Genomic DNA, 16,042 nt, shown 5'->3' with positions numbered 1-16,042 from the left:
GAACAGTCTATTTGTATGCCACATTAACATTTTCTGGTACCGCCTATTGAGATAGGGGTTCCCATGAGAGACTACACGGCAAGCAGCAATACATTTACATTGTAACATATAATAAGCCACATTCGCTGTTCTCGCAGGGCAGAGGTGACTTTCTCAGGAGCATCTTGCCCATCACTGCCAACTGGCGGTGTTCCATCTGTCAAGGTCCCTCGTGCTGCCGAATGTCGCACAGGCGCAGAAGGGACCTCCAATATGGCTCTCCTCTCACTCAGACCCCCATTTCCCGCGGTACATGAAAAGTAAGCGAAAACAAATTAATACATAATAATGTCATTATGAAAACACATCACAGGGTTTGTACTTTTAACTCATCATCAAGAAATAAACGTATTGCATCTAAATGTTAGCTACATTGATACGGGCACAAGAGCAGTGGCACGAGCAGTACCACATGATAAGCACAGCTATGAATTACGCATGCGCATAACTTTCCCTCCACTTCTGCAGACGCGTCAGGACACGTGAGTGTGGCTGACGCATGCGCAGTAACTAAAATACAAGCGGCGGCCATATTAGAGGACACGGATTAAATTTATTAGAAATACACATAGGCAAGCTTCGGGAACTTTGCCTAAACAGAATAAATGTTAGTAAAACATACATTTTGTTACCTTATTACACATAAACGAGGTTCTTGATTTCGGCAAGCCGCAAAATATGCGAAGCTTTGCTTCATCACTTCCAAGAAGGAAGCAAACCATTTGAGAGCCAAACCAGTGACCCCCACCCCCGACAGCCGTTGGAGAAGCACCTGATGGTCCACGGTGTCGAAAGCAGCACTGAGGTCCAGGAGGATCACTGCCACTGATCCCCCCGAATCCAAAATGCTCCTTGCATTCTCCACGACCGCCAGCAGGGCGGTGTCGGTCCCCTGACCGGGTCGAAAACCCGTTTGGGAATCGCCCAGGAGGGAGTTAGCCTCCAGGAAGTCCGACAGGCGACTGTTCACCAGCTTCTCAGCCACCTTACTGAGACCCGGCAGCAGGGAGATAGGCCTAAAGTTGGCGAGGTCGGCGGGATCAAGGTTAGGCTTCTTTAAAAGAGCCTTAACCACCGCCCCTTTCCAACTAGGGGGAACTACCCCTTGAGTGAGGGACAAGTTTATAAGGTCCGTCACTGGGCCGCCGATGGTAGGAGCCACCTGTTTAAGATATTTAATAGGTGCTGGGTCTTTCGGGGAACCGCTCTTCATGGTCCTCAAAACCGACAGAACTTCCTCCATAGTGACAGGACCCAGAGAGGCCAGTTCCACTGATCGCATCCTAAGTTGAGAACTGGAGTTATCATCCAAGGAAGATACCTCACCTTGCCGGGGAAGAGAAGCCAGTATGTTGTCGATTTTAGTTTTAAAAAAGGAGGCCAATTCTGTGCATTTTTTGCGTGGGTCCTCGTGGATGACCTGAGGTTCGGGGGTATTCAGTAGTTCCTTAATGACCCTGAATGACTCTTTAGAAGAATTGGCCGCAGAGCCAATTCTCTCTTCAAAGAATCCGGATTTAGCCACCCGAATAGCGGCTTTGTACCTGCTCAGAGCCGCACGGTATTCTTTCCGACTCATTTCACACCAGTCTCTCCTCCAGGACCGCTCTAGCTTCTTACATCCCTTCCTCAAGGTTCTCAATTCAGGCGAATACCAGGGCGCCGAACCCACTCTCTTCCCCCTCGTAAGTTGTTTCTTTTTGGGTAGGATGGTATCTAACGAGTCTGTAAGCCAGATGTTTAAATTCGCATCCACGACTATCGGATTAACTCCCTGAGGGGGCCGCGTAGCCTCCAGATGTACCACCCAGGTGTCAACCGGGAGCCTCGACCAGGCTCTCTCCAAGATGTGAACCCTTGGGACCACCGCAGCTGAGCTATCAAATTGCCACGTTGAGACACTACCTCCGGCTGGAAAAAGAGAAAATGAATTTAATGATGAATTTCTGAATGAACTGTTACTTAACCGCCCACCACATTATAATGAGGAGCAACCCAAGAAATTAACAAATTCTTATTTGGGGAAATTTCCTGATGTACCTGTCATACCCGTAGATCCAGTTCCCCAAACACCGTTCACACCAGTGGGAGAACCACAGAGACATCAAATGTAAATAATCAAAACTGTTTTGAATGCACCAGATGCTTTAACTATCCCCGTAACTATAGTTCCTGTTGTTCCTTTATATCAGCCTGGGATTGAAGGGCGACAAGTGCATATGTTGACTGTCCCTACTGGGAAGAGTGGTCCAATTTTCACTCCTGCAGATTTGAGCTTTAGACAGCTTACTCAGGTAATACACAACAGAAGCTGCTCCAAGTACAGTGACCGAAACATAGGGTATACTAAGTTAAGAGGGTGCTGACATCTCACAAAAAGTGAAGGACTGTCCTCACACACCACCTGGTGTCATCTTCATCATCAGCAGTTCTCGCTCTCTAGAAACTTGGTTTGGTAGAGAGAGGGCCTACACCTCGGTACAGGGAGGCTCTTATAAAACTAAGTGGGGGCCCATGAACGTGAGTGAGTTTTAAAAATCAGTATAATCGCCAGCATGCATTTATTCAGATAGGAGATTATATGATGTTAAAAAATACAAGAACAGTGAAACTGGGAGTTACTGCCCCATCACCGTAGTGGTTCATTTTGTCGACATGTTTCTGCCTGTCTGGCCCAAAGGGTCCGTGGCATCCATCAGGACGGAAAATTGAAAGAGGGTTCCTATCTTACTAAAATATTAGTTTGAGGTTACCACTGGGTAGGTTGACCTATGTCATACTCTACCTAAGTTGATTTCCTGAAACCCTGGTCGAGCTTCCTACACGCCCAACAGGAGGAGAGTGAAGGAGAGACCCCTCTAGTCAAAGTTACATTAAGGTGTGTCTCTCGTCGTGATCCTAGATGTGTCTGCTCTTCATCCCTGAGGTAGGCCTACTCAGGTACCCCTAATTCCAACTCTAGCTAATATTTCAGGTGAAGCAAATACTGGTTCAAGAACACATCTCACTTGATTAAACCCTTTGAGTGAAAGATCCGGACAGGTCCAAACTTTTAATGTGCCCGCGAATGAGATGGCAACTCCATTCTGGGTAACACAGAATAATATGGGAAATGGTTCCTCAATGGTATTGCCAGATTTTGATGTATCACGTATACATTCTATACCTACAGTAGGGACAGAGGGTCCCCATGAGAATATTCTTGGGAATACATCAGCAGGACAGACTGGTCCCACATCTCAAGAAGACTGGCTTAAGGGCATAGCCACTCCTGCAAACGATTAGTGTGCGGGGAGCAAAAGGATGCATGTCCTGGGGACAGATAAAGATAAGTGCCTTGATTTTACAAAACTTAACATGGAGCTGCAAGAGATGATTATAGGAACAATAAGCCCCACTAGGATAGTTGCTTACCAGGATGATGACTTATTGTTCATTTGCAAAGAGATTACCAGACGTGCCTGAAATACTCATGAGAAGTTGTCTGAATTGGTACATAAATATGGGGTGGCTATGCAGAAGTCAAAGGAGTTACAGAAACCCTATAGAGTAGAATTTAGTGACAGGGATAACAAGAATATGAGACCTTCGGGAATGAGGCTACAGAACAAGGAATTATTAGCTATACTTACGAAATTGGGAGAGATGGAAAAATGGGAAGGCAGATGGGATAAGAAAAAAGAAGCAAAGAGAGTTACCATGCAAATGTTTCGGGTTATTGAGGATGATGCAGGGAGAGGAGTGGGAATGCTTCCTATGAGAGAAGTATCTGGGGGAGGATATGTACATGTCCCTTGGACGAAACCAGATCTACTGTCCTGTACAAATGATTTCCCAAAATTGAGAGAACATGCAGCCAAATGTTACAAACAAGTTGAACGATTTCTAAAGGTTTCAAAGGTTTTGCGAAAAAATTTGGATACTATAGTTGACATTGTGGTCCCAAGTGATTTGTGGGCAGAATGTAAAATTGCTGTTGGTTGGCCTGAAACAGAGCCAGCTGGAAATGCTTGCCTCTGGAGCGCCATCTCCAGAGGTAATGAAGAAATATAACCAAGCCATTACTTACTTGAAGGGAAAGATTTCTCCTAAAGAAATTGATTGGTTAAAAATTGACAGAATTACTTAAGAATTGAAGGAAACAGTCCATGCTTATTATGAGAGACTATTACAGGCATTCAAGCAATACAGTGGAAAGGTGAATGTGTCCGAGAAAAACATGAAACATTTAGTCTATCGGCTTGTGTATGGATTAAGACCTGGGATTAGCAGCATGATCCAGCAGCAATTGATTTGACAGAGTAAGCCAATAGATGGCATCCTCTGATATGCAAAATATTGTGGGGATGAGATTGATTACAAACACAAAAAGCTCAAGGAGAAACTGATAATAGCCCAAATGACTGCTGTACAGAAAGGTCAGAATGGAACTTGTGTTGATAACATGCTTGCTTTGCAGTGAGATTATCAGCAAATTCCAACAATGTGAGGATTAGGAGAAGTGCAACAGCAGGGTATACGCCACAGGGCAGAGGTTGTGGAGTTTCAATTGACATGCTCAAATGGGCAAATTTGTGTCACATTTGCTGCAAGTTAGGGCATTGGACGCGTGAATGCCAATTTAATCCGATAAATCAGGGAAATGGATGAGAGGTTCAGAATGTTGGAAATGCACAGTTGCAGGGAGGAGGCATGGTGCAGAATCAGCAGGCTCACAAACAGAGAAATCAAAATCTAAAGATGCCAGTGGCTTCTGGTGCTCTGCACTGGCACTTAATTGTCAACAACAGCACTTATGACAATCTGCTATATGGTGGCACTGTTGTCTAATTTAGAGATGAGCACAACAACATTAGTCTATTAATTCAATATACATTAAAAAATTGACTAATACTCGATCACCCCAACCCTTCTTATAACTTTGGGGACCTGGAGTAGTCTGAATTATGTAGAAGTGTGATGGTTAGTAGTTGTATTCATAGTGTGATTGGCAGCCCTGGCAGAGGCAATTGGTCCAAGCTAGAGTGAGTCCCTGACAAGGGCCCTGGCATTTTTTCTTTTTTTTTTTACAAACTAAGCACTGTTGCTAACCAACAAATGTCCAAAATGGTAACTAAACCTGTACCTGTAAAAATAGATGCATTTAAAGATTTACATAAATTCCTTGTGTGTGATTCAAGTCCAGTTAATCTGTTTGGATGAGACTTGCTGTGCAAGCTCAATTGCTAAATTTACTGTACCCCAAAGAGAACAGAATTCCATAGCAATGATGAAGAGGGTTTTCAATTGGCAAAACAAAATTCAGAAATTGAAGGATTATTCCTGTTACTGACCGCAGATAATTTGCCTTTAGAAATTATTGAAACTGTATCTACAGAAGTCTTTGACTTCTCAGGAAAGGATATTGGTCTAATCAAAAGTGTGGCTCCAGTGAAAGTCATTGTGAAGCCCAATGCTGAATTTCCACTCATTCCAGAGGAGATTATTGCAGGTATTACTCCAGCCATTGATTCAATGATTGAACTAGGAATCCTGTAGGAAATAATGGGAAGTCCATTTAACTCTCCTATTATGGGTTTGCAGAAGCCCAACGGTAAATACCATATTGTTCAGGATTTGTGCCCAATTAACCAGACTGTAGTCCCATGTTGTCCCGTGGTACCAAATCCAGATGTGATTTTATTCCAAATTCCATGCAAAGCTAAATGTTTTTCTGTTATTGATTGTATCAAGCCTTCTTTACCATCCCGTTGCACGAGGACAGCTAATTTTTGTTTGCTTTCCTGTTTGTTAGTTGTGTCTTGGCATGGTGCAGAGACCCACAAGGGTATACAGACAGGCCCTCAATATTTAATCAGACCTTGAAGAAAAATCTGAAGTCTCTAGAAATGACAAGTCACTCTGTCCTCGTCCAGTACAATGATGACCTGCTGGTAGAGCCAAGTACCCAGGAGGCTTACACTCGTGATATTATTGCTTTACTAAATCATTTGGCTGAGAATGGACATAAAGTATCACTGTCTAAATTGCAATTTTGTAAAAGAGGCGTTCTGTATCTTAGACATCATGTTGAGAAAGGAGCCTGGAAAGTGTCCCAAGATAGAATTACATCGATTCTGAACATGAGCCCACCCAGTACACAAAAAGGAAGTCTACATGCTTTTGGGAATGGTTGGCTATTGTCGACAATGGATTCCCAATTTCTCCCTGACAGCCAAACCTCTTCAGGAGATGACACACAAGGAAGTTTCAGATCTGGTACTCTGGAATGATGATTGCATGTGCTCCTTTATTGCTGTGGTGAAGTGTGCTGTCCATTGGCTGGGCAACGATGATGTCACAGCCAGAAACCACTATGTGGATGAGACTGCGCACTATTGCGCTCTATTTTATTATACCTTCAATGGAAATCCCATGGGAGATAACACTGATGTCACAGATTGCAGTCTGTTGTTGTCTTCTATAGACACATGGGAAGAAGTAAAAGCATTACAAGATGAGGTACCAGACACTGAAAAACAAGGGTGGATCAGAACAGGTTGTACCAGGAGACAGGAAGATGAGGTATGGGTAAATACTGATGGGAGACCGGTGCTGCCTGAAAGTTTATGGCCCCCTATGGATCAATTCTAACATGGTCCTGAACATGTTGGGAGTTATGCTATGATGCATCTCTTTCGACAGACATGGTTCAATCCAAGGTTCAAGGAGGTGTCTGAGGCTTTATGTCACAGGTTTATGGTGTGTCAACAATAAAATGCAGGGATGAAAACACCGGTTACAATGAGTCATGTACGGAGATCAGGAGGTCCTTTCAACAGAATGCAGCTCAAGTTTATTGAGATGCCGATGTGCAATGGATTGAAGTATGTTTTTGTAAATGTTTGTGTATTTTCTCGTTGGGTGGAAACCTATCCTATGAGACGAAATGACAGTTTAACTGTAGCCAAGCTATTGTTGAGAGAGCTCAAACCACATTTCAGATTTCCTGATTTTTTGGAGTCAGATCGAGTGACACACTTTAACAATGAGGCCCTAAAGATGTTGTGTGCAGCATTAGACATTGACCAGAAGCTCCATTGTGCTCATCGTCCAGAAGCCTCTGGAATCATGGAGCAAAAAAATGGAACATTGAAATCCCGATTGGCAAAATTGTGTGCTTTGACTTCTCTGAAATGGCCTGATGCATTTCCTCTTGTGTTGATGAGTTTGAGAAGTACCCCAGACAGAAGGATGGGACTTTCCCCTCATGAAGTAATTATGGGGAGTGCTATGAGACAGCCTGTAGTTCCGGCTAATGCCTTGGTAAACATTACTGATGATTTGGTGCTCGATTACTGTAAAGGACTGGGTGACGTGGTACGTTCTGTGTCTCAGTAGTCTGGGGAAGCTGCATCCTCACCTCAACGGGAGCAGTGACATGACCTCAGTCCTGGCAACTGGGTCTTGGTAAAGAAACGTACGAAAATTGTGTTTGGAACCTTGTTGGCGTAGGTCGTTCCAGGTGATTCTGGTAACCACAACTGCTGTTAAATGTGGTGGTCTTCCCATGTCCTCTTGAAGATACAGTGCCTGCTTTGGATGTGCTGGTGGGTACAGTGAGACATCCGACTCAGGTTAGCCAAACTGTTGAGGACACTCAAGCTACCGGGACTTTGTGTACTGGTCCTGAGAAGGATCCAGGGTAGTCGGCTCTTGTGGGGTACCTAAGGGTCACAAGAGAAAGGACTGATGAGGCAAAATTATGACCTAAAATAAGGTATCAGCGCAACTGAAACACAAGTGGTACCCAGAGATCAATGACACAGAAAACAAGACAGATTGGGATGCATTTTAACAGAGGGAAAAGTACCACAGACAATTGCAGAAGTTTCGAGTCAGTCTGAACAAAGCGATAGTGATGGCGAAGGACCATCAGTGAGAAGGTCCAAAAGAGCAAAGATACCAAGTCTAAAATATGCTATACCTGAATGGACTTACTTAGCCCCGAATGCTGGGAAAAAACATATTGCACTTTTTGCTACATTAATCCAAGTTTGTATGAGCCACCTTGAGGAAGAATTGTGTTCCAATTGAATTTAAAAAATTGATTTCCATATAAAAGAACTGAGTCAATTTGTGTTGTAGAATCTCTACGATAAACAAAAGAACTGTGCATTTGCTAAGATTTTGTATTTACAAAGCTATAAAGGAGCATGTACTGTGCTAAAGCAAAAGTAGTTGGAGCCTTGCGAAACCATTGAGTCTTACTTCTGCTGCAATGCTATTAACATCTAATCCAAATTTACTGATAAGGTTATGAGGCCTGATTTTAAAGAGGCAATAGATCCAAACGTGATATCAGTGAAATGCAACCACATATGTGCATGTATACTTGCTGTGTTTTCTATATTGATAGTAGTGATCCTTATAATTTTGTTTGCCCCATCAGATATATATGGGAAAAGCTAAACCTACTTCTGTGCCTAGAAATTCTTTAACAAATCAGAATGGACTTAGCCTTTTGGATGATAAGGTGCTACACAGTGATTTGTCTAAAGGAGACTTTTAAATGAATGTATTTACAAAACTATTGGTATGAATATGTCGAAACAATGGATGCTCGAGATTGTTATGTGTGCTTACCGCTGCCTATATCAGTTTTTGAGGGGGTGACCTATCACCTCCTGTCTGTTATATACGAAATTTCTTGGAGTGTTGCAGTGTTTTAACAAGCTTATTCTATGGCGAAGGACAATTTCAGTACTACTCTTCAAATTATGATTTAATATCGTAAAGTGCCTGTGAGAAAATACTTAAATCCTGTACCTGACACTAAAACTGCTGAAATATGGGAGACTTTTTCCACCCTACCCAAAGCTTAGATATGTTTACTCAAGGTAGAGAAGGAATTTGTCAAATCAATAGAGGATAGACAAAAATACATCATGGCTAAAGCTGCAAATCACACAAAGATACAACCTTGGGCACTTAAAGAGGGAAATCAAGCTGCTATTGCTTTAGATTGGCAACATAGAATGAAGCTATTTATATTTCAACGTAGTACAGCTAGTACAAACTTTGTGGGTTCCAGCGAATGTGACCACACATTTCAAGTTATCCGAAATTAGGGATTAATTCTGGGAGGTCTGAATCCTGTGTTCCCTGGAGTCTATTACATTTGTAGGTAAAAATGCCTATTGTAAGCTACCTAAAAAGTGGTATGGTTCCTTATACATGGGAATAGTTTTCCTGAAAATGTATCATGTATGTCAGTCTGATGAAACCAACAAAGCTACACACAAAAGGCTTAAAAGAGGTGCAAGTGTGGGTAAAATAGTGGGAGATAATATTGGAGCTATAATATAATCTGCTGGAGTGATCCTAAATTCTCAGAAAATTCAAAGCCTTTTCACTGTAGTAGACAAGTTGTCCACTGATACTGCTGGTAGATTCTTGGCAATAGACTCTGAAAAGATTGCTATGAGATCTATGGTTCTTCAAAACAGACTTGCTTTAGAAGTCCTTCTTGCAAAAGAAGGCATAGTCTGAAGGATGTCAAAGGTGTATCATTGTTAAACTTATATCCCAGACAAAAGTAAAAACCTGAAAGGATACATTAAGAACATTACACCTAGTAAAAGACCTGAGTAATTTAAAAACTGATGGTGCATAAGAATCTATTGGGAAAGGATGTTCCTCTAAAGGTAGATGGTTTGCAGATCTTGGAAGTGGATTGGTGGGAAAAATCTTGAAGCCCATCTTGACAATTGCTATCTGTATACTAATCTTGATTATCATCTTCAAGATTTATAGACGTATGAAAGAAGACAGACAAAGTGGGTATTATGACAAAATAAAGCCTCTAGAGAAATCTATGTTAAAGATCATAAAAACTACAGAACTGTAATGTGTGACATCAGATAAGATAATGGTGTGATGGCTTAATTCACCATCAAAGGGGGGATTGATGCAATGGAAAAACTGATAAACATTTTAAGTGAGACATAAACCGAATTTGACATCATTGAGATAAAAATGATAATTGTGCATCAAACACACGTTGGGAGAAAAATTTAAATGTTTGGGAAAACGTAGTTGCTGCATGTAAAAGCATGCAGAAGAGTGTACACTAGGAAAAATATTCAGTTTGAGTAACATGGGTTTATTTTTTACTAAACTGCATTGGTGTATTCTTTTAATGTGTAATAGGAAATGTGAAAGTGACAACTCATGTGTTATGGAGGTTTTATTAACCATTCACAGGAAATAATGATGTATGTGAAGAATTGATCAAAACTAATACAGTCTAGATCATGGGTACTCACAAACTTTCTCTCGGGGGACAAATTTACAGTGTGGTTTGTGTCCGAGGGCCACACCAGTGGGGGCGGGATCAGTGGGGAAGGGGGCGGGGCTAGAGCAAAGAAAACCTGTGACCATGAGGTTGATCACAGGTCCCTGCAGTGGACGCCTTCGTCCACTGAGCCACCAGACCCGGCATACACACATCTCTCTCTCTTGCTCTCTCTCTCTCTCTCTCTCTCTCTCTCTCTCTCTCTCTCTCTCTCTCTCTCTCCCCCTCCCTCCCTTTCTTTCTCCCCCTCCCTCCCTCTCTCTCCCTCCCTCTGTCTCTGTCTCCCTCTGTCTCATTCAGTCTGACTCTCTCACTCCATCTCTCCCTCTGTCTCATTCACTCTGACTGTCTCACTCCCTCTCTTCCTCTGTCTCACTCACCCTGACTGTCTCACTCTCTCTCTCTCACTCTCTCTCTGTTTCCCTCTCCCTCACTCTATTTGCCTCTCCATCACTCTATTTCCCTCTCCCTCACTCTATTTCCCTCTCTCCCCTTCCCTCTCTCTCCTTCCCTGTCTCCCTCTCTCCTTCCCTCTCCCTCATTCCCTCTCTCTCTGTTTCCTTCTCCCTCACTCTATTTCCTTCTCCCTCCTTCCCTCTCCCTCCTTCCCTCTGTCTCCCTCTCTCTCCCTCGCTCCCTCTCGCTCTCCCTCGTTCCTTCACTACCTCACTTGCTCTCCCTCCCTCACTCTCCCTCCCTCGCGCTCTAGCGTTCCAAACCCCAGGCACTGCCCGACCCTATGTCACTACCCCCAGACCCCTTGTGCAGACACCAGGACGCTCGGAGAGGCTCGGCATCGTGCCTGGGGGCCTTATGGCTCGTCCACCACCTGTCTTCACTACCGGGCCGTACCACTGAGCTGACGGACTCTTTGAGAGCCACGGCGACCCAAAACCGGGCGCTGCGTCCTAAAGCCAGTGAAACTCACGCAGAGGGCAGGGCGCTGCGAGAGCCTCGGCTCTGTCTCTAGCGCCCCAAACACCAGGGACTGCCGGACCCTATGTACAGATGAAGGGACGTTTATTTTGTGATTAGCATGGGGACTGAAGAAGAAAGGTGAAAGAATGTCTGTCCCAGGTGGAGCGTGAGGATAGTGTCAACCAGTACACAATTTCTGTTTTACGTCTGTTATGTCATTGATGGCTTTGACTTCTTTCAGTAGAAGTTGGTGCCTATTATTATTTTGTTTTCATTCGGCTCCAGTTTTATATCATTGATGGCAGTGATTTCTTTCATTGGAATTTGTTGCTGATTTTTTACTGCTTTCTGTTTTACCTCTTATGTGTGGGAGGTGCCTCTTCGCAAATGTAAAATATCTATGATACAATATAGGTGTTCTTTTTGCAAGCATCATTATGAAGTAGCTCTGTGCTACATAAATTAATCTATGTCTTTTTCTTATGCTTTGTGGGGCTAGTTTTTGATTACAAGCGCATATTTATGAATCGAACTAGCACCCCTGGTGCGGACATCAGGACGCTCGGAGAGCCGAGGCTCTCTCCCTGGAGCACGCAGAGGCGGGCAGCAAGAAGAAGCTCAGCGATTTGAGAACATTTCTTTACTGGGCACGCACAGACAATCTCCACACTCAGCCGCACCCAAGCACTTCACAGGTTTTTAAACGACCATTGGCATGTTAATGAGGTTTTGTTCACCTCTCAGCGCCCCTGCAGCTCCACTCTGACTATAGTGAGAATCGCCCGGCCCCCACAGAGCAGCAGAGTCTGAGTCGCGCTCTGTTTGCAGACACACTTAAAAAAAAAAAAAACTCGGGTACGATGTCTGGAAGGTCCGCGGGCCGCCAGGGAAGGCTTGCCGGGCCGCCACTGGCCCGCGGGCCGTACTATGAGTACCCCTGGTCTAGATGATTTTATGTGATAATGAATATATTTGTTATAAACTCCATCTTTTGCATATGAGAAAAGAGTCCACTAAGTGAGAAAATAGAAAATGGTGCTGCATATTCATAATTAATGTGAATAGTCTGAAACGTTCACAGAATGATCTTCGCAGTTCATAGATTACCTGAAACGACATTAGTTACTAGAAATTTGAAATGAATGTACACTTTGGTACTTTGAAAATTCAGTAATACACCATAGGTACACATGCTATTTACAATAAAATTAATGTTCTCTCTAAGTGCAAATAAGTTTGAAAACAATTTTTGAATGTCATATTTCGCAATGAAAATTTATATTTCAATACTTATATTCTACGCTTATATTAGCTTACATTTAATATTGAGCTGCCTATTTGTACACATTTTCCTTGCTTTGCTCGACTTCGTTCTCATGGGAAAACATCATAAGTTTGCAAGTGAATTGAAAATATGTTTTATTACAAGAGTTCCACTCGCATACAAGGACTATTTGATACAAAAGAGGCATTAGTCATGAAAAACTGTCCTTATGAACTCACTTATGTGCCTTTGCTAAGGGTCTTTGTTTAAAAGTATACATTTACCAGATAAATTGACCAATTAAGTATTTGCTCCGCCTATATTCCTATAATATGTGTCTTCTTTATGCCTCATGACAATCTTCCTATACAAACTGACCAATGGACTGAGTGGTCTGACCAAATGAGGTGACCAAGGAGGTATCACCCCAGAACCTTAGCCCTTTCAGCTCTTATGAAGTTTCCTGAGGACTTCCTTGCAGATGTGCTGATCTGTTCCCTGATCCAGACTGGATTTGCGGACTCCATTGACTTCTCTTTTGGGTTGACTCATACTCTGTGTGCGCTCTGCCTGGACTTTCCCTTATGGGAGACTGCCTATGAGGTGTCACTGCTCATGTCCCTCCTGAACTTTCTAGAGCTTTGTTCATTCTATGATAACCCCAAATCAATATAGATTGTCTTAAACTCTTGAAAAAAAAGCCTAATATTAATGTACTTACCCTTTCTAACTTCGATAAAATTTAACCTTAACTAAATCCTGCTCTTGTCTTGCAATGATTTATTGCACATGTTTATAGTGAATGATTTATTAATGATTAGGATCTCAGAATATCAAGTATGAATGATATTGTTTTGCATTGCCGTAACATAATTATTGGTCTGTATTATGTATGCCAGACTCAATCTCTTCAGGAGATTGAGTCTAGTTGTAATAATTCTCTCTGTGTATAGTGTAGTGTTGAGAGTGATATATATAAATCTGATCAGAGGCTTGTAGGTCGGTCATCTAATTCCTGGTTGTCATTGGATGACTGGATTGGATCCCCTATATCCGTCCCTCTCGACACAAAGCAAGATCCATCAGAGGACCAAATAAGATAGGATAAGGCGGAGATGATAGAATCCTTATGAACAAATTGTAGGGAGAAACTGTGGACCCAGTGACGCTGCAACACAATACATCTGATGCATTATTCCTATATCTGAAAGGACATGTACCTTTTATATTTTTACGTGTGTGTATGTCAGTGTGTGTGTGTGTGAGAGAGAGAGAGAGAGAAATAGAGATATAGAGAAAGAGCGAGAGATGCAGTCCTATGAGGAATTAGGCTTACAATATTTCTCTGAGTGGCTCATTTGAGCTGTGTAATGCCTTACAAAGCGGTTGACGTTCTTGGTGCAGGTGCAGTACCACTGCCGCTAGAATACGCAGTGGTGTTTCTGTATGAGTAGAGTTCATATGACTGTCACTTGGTGGCTACAGTGCCTGGTACAATGTTGCCCTTTTTCGGAAACAACAATAAAGTCATGCATTGTAGTATTGTTGCTAACACGTAAGTTTTCATAATCACAAATTGAAGGTATTATGAAGTGGTAATCAATACCATAGTTTTGCTTCAGTGAAAATAAGGGAATAAACACACAAGGAGTTCTTTGCAAGCTACTTATTAAAATTATTTTCCAAACACGATGTTACAGGACTGCTGCAGCTGAGCTGCTCTGCATAGATGTACTGCTCAGCATGGGGGTTGGTGTTAATTATGCAGAAAAATGGAGTCATGCCAGACAGCCCCTTCAGTGAACTCTCATACCCATTACAGCGCACTTCCTGCTGTTGTGTAGCGAGAAGGGTCACCTGTTCGCATTGGCTGCTCTCCAAACAGGGACTGGACGGAAATGACAGCATCAGCTGGATAAGAAGAAGCAGTCATTTTTACAGCTTCACCCATGCGAGAAAAACAAAAGAGAATGATTGCGATAGAAATTTGATTTTTCACCCAAAAACCAAGACACAATCCTTATCCAAGGATAACAATTTCACATTCTGAAATTAAAAACATACTTCTTAGGGTTTAGAGCTTCTCTCACAGTTTTCAGTCCATATTCGGTATGTTGTTCTCAGTGCCGTCTTGATGCATGGACATGCTGGGCAGTTGCCCAGGGGCCCCACAAGCATAGTGCCCCCATGCCAATCTATGCACAGACAACTGCAAAATAAAACAATATTTTCATTGTATTTTTCAGCAGCCAGAGTATTCAGTGAGGAGCGGGGCTGGGCATGGGAGGTGGTTGTGTAGGAAGGGTCTATTTCACTGCTTTCCCCAGAGGCCTAAAATGATTTTAATATACCCTGGTTGTTTTGATGGTGCCTGCACTATCACCACCATCTGGGCACTTTGTGATTGAATACTCCTGTAATTTAGGAAGATGCCAGGGGGAGACTCAATGACTTCACAACTTAGCATTTCTTTATTCAACAGTCCTAGTCATAAAAAGATCAATACATTAACATCACATTTTGGCATAGATATTACACTCAAAGATTAATAATGCAAGATGAAATAAATAGCATCAATCCCTTCCGTGACAAGAAATGCATTTTATATAACAGATAGCAATACAAATAAACCAATACTCCCTCTATTGTGTCATTGTGTAAGTTATGACTTTGATATGACTCTACAAGTTGTGCTTTCCCACCGATGAGCTACATGGATGAACTCGGTTCAATGCACCAGCGATTAATGTGAAAGACAGACTGTTGTAGCCTCACAAATCACTCTTCAATGTATAATTGCCACAGAAGCATTGTCTTTGGGTTACTAACAAGCCCATAAAGGGATCAGGGGAACCCTGGAAACAGCAATAACAAGAATGAACACTTTTAAGTTACAAGTATTTATTATTACAGAAACAATCTGTTTCTCAGTATATCTAAAACAACTACAAAGAATATGATAAAACAGCAAGAAGGCACGTTATAAATAATAAGAATGGAATGAACATTTCTAGCATTGTTAAAATGCAACTTAAAATGTCATCTAGAACCTAGCACCCCAACATCTACTTCTGTGCACTATACTAAGAGATAATGAAGGGTAGAGCAACTTGCAGTCTAGAGTTTATTAGGGAGGAGAGACATAATGTGCAGCAGAGGTTGTCTTTATCAGTGGAGGCACAAGTACAGTCATCCCCGTGAAGGGCAAACATACACTGCGGTAACAGTCAATCAGTCTTCCTCCAGGACTCAGTGTTATCAGCTGCAGTGAGATGGAGCTTCTGCAAAGTGCAAACACAATATGTGAGACCGTCTTTGGCAGAATCTTGGGCAAAGGACCTCTCCTGACAAGTAGTCAAGTGGCTGTCTTTAAATACTAAACCTTATCAGAAATTGGCATTTCAGACATAAGTTTAAGAATGTCTGGCAGAGATTATATGCCTCAAGGTATGCGTCCTAGGTATTTCCATATGAACATATAAGGT

General features: G+C 42.4%; 1 protein-coding gene across 1 annotated transcript in view; it reads left to right on the top strand.

Moving 5' to 3' along the window:
• Positions 1-16,042, top strand: part of KLF12 (KLF transcription factor 12) — a 1,139,352-nt gene that overhangs the window by 889,241 nt on the left and 234,069 nt on the right. The gene's annotated exons all lie outside the window — the stretch shown is intronic.

This window comes from Lissotriton helveticus, chromosome 8, assembly GCF_964261635.1.
Source record: "Lissotriton helveticus chromosome 8, aLisHel1.1, whole genome shotgun sequence".
Lineage (NCBI taxonomy): Eukaryota > Metazoa > Chordata > Amphibia > Caudata > Salamandridae > Lissotriton > Lissotriton helveticus.
Note: the sequence above shows the minus strand (reverse complement) of the source record. Positions and strands in the feature narration are given on the sequence as shown.